A 1,878-nucleotide genomic window follows, 5' to 3' on the forward strand; every position below is an offset into this window, starting at 1 on the left:
CCCGCTCTGCAGACCCGGATTCTTATCTGGTCCGTCCTGGAAATACGATCGCGCCAGTGCATTTTACGCCTGCAGTGGCACCGCCGAGGTTTCCCGGAAATGAGAAAAGGGGACGGTCCGTCAAGTCCAATGCGTATACCTCTGAGCGTGCCTGGTGCGCACAAGCTGTTTGCGTACCGAATGCGAACCTCTGCGAAACGAAAGCGTATACCGGAGAGGGTGATTCAGAGAAGACGCAGGTGAGGAGGTTTGCCTACCTAAGGGACGATGGCGCCTTACGGGCAGAGTGAGTAGGTACACTGCATACAGTAGAACAATTACACCCAGGTAGTTAAAAATGAAAAGAATATGTCTCTAGATCACGAGAGATATATCAAAAAATTATAACTGAGTCGATAAACATGCGCCACCCTACAGATCGAGCCATCTGCCCAGCCCAGCCCAGCCCTGCTATCCACTCCACTCCATGCTGCTGCAGTCACGCATATGCGCTAATACAGGAGCGCTGTGTGGTAGGCGAACCAAAAGCAATCTTGAGGGAGGGGGAGAGAGAGATAGAGAGAGAGAGAGAGAGAGAGAGAGAGAGAGAGAGAGAGAGAGAGAGACGACCGAACGCCCTCCAGCTGCATAGATACTGTGTCGAGCACTGCAGGCGGGGGCTCCGGGTTGTAGAGAAGAGAGAGAGAGAGAGAGAGAGAGAGAGAGCAAAAGCAAGAGGGAGTTAGGAGCGGGTCGGAGGAGAGGAGGACGAGAGCGGGTAGAGAAGAGAGAGTGAGAGAAAAAGATGTGTACGGAGCGAGAGCGCCGTGATCGTAAGAGGAGGTCCTTACGCTGTGACGGCATGCTCGGCTCGGGCTCGGGGGGCGCGTGGGCGCGACAGCCAGCCGAGGGCTAAAACATAGGCTTAAAGAGATATAAGTCTACCCGATCCATGACACCGTAAACAAGAAGACATCATTGCGCCCCCCCCCCCCTATTTACCTCCTTTGCCCGATTTTTTTTTCGCCGCCCTCCTCTTCCCTTGCCAACACATTGCTGCGGCGGAGCCACAAAGTGTTTTGTGTATGTGTAAGGCATACACAAGAGCTCCCCCCCCCCTCTCTCTCTCTCTCTCTCTCTCTCTCTCTCTCTCTCTCTCTCTCTCTCACCCCTGGCCGGGGCCGCGCGTGAGTGCGACGAGGACGGTGCGCGCGGGAGGCGGCACGTCGCAATGAGACGGTTGTTGCGTCCTCCGGCCGGGGAGGGGAGGGAATGGAGGGGCAGGGCAGGTCCTCCTTGGGTCCCTATCTCTCATCTGGACCCCCGAGCCCAGCCCCCGCGCGGCAGAGCACAGCCCGGCCCCCTGCCCGGGCCGCCCGAGCCCGAGCCCGACCTCTCCCTCAGCCACCCGCTCGCATTTGGCGAGTTATTGCACATCCGACACGAGATGAAGTATTTCCGACGTGGAAATAAGTACGTCGGTTAAATAATTTCCCCCCGCAGTCGTGAACTTATCATTTATTTTATAATTATGGACACAATTTTATTTTTCGTCATTTCGTTTTTCCACGTGGTTGTTTGTGTGTCAAATGCCTAAAGTTCTGGCGCTCCGGCAGCGCGGCGGGTGGATGCAGGCCGTGATGCAGGCCAGCGGTGACGACTCTCTCCCCCCGCCACCTCACCCCCGTTCCGCCACTCTGCATGGCGGCGGCGCTCCCATTTGTACTTCCCTCATTACAGAAACTCATTAAAATGAATTGACGGCGCGCGGCACCGCTCCAAAGGGGCAAAGGAGCAAAATGTTCATGTACGACTCTCCCTCTTTCCTTCTTTCTCGCGTTCCCTTGGTCTCTCAATCTCTCTCTCTCTCTCTCTCTCTCTCTCTCTCTCTCTCTCTCT

The sequence above is a fragment of the Frankliniella occidentalis genome, unplaced genomic scaffold (genome assembly GCF_000697945.3).
Source record: "Frankliniella occidentalis isolate FOCC.00 unplaced genomic scaffold, Focc_3.1 Scaffold4, whole genome shotgun sequence".
Taxonomy (NCBI): Eukaryota; Metazoa; Arthropoda; class Insecta; order Thysanoptera; family Thripidae; genus Frankliniella; species Frankliniella occidentalis.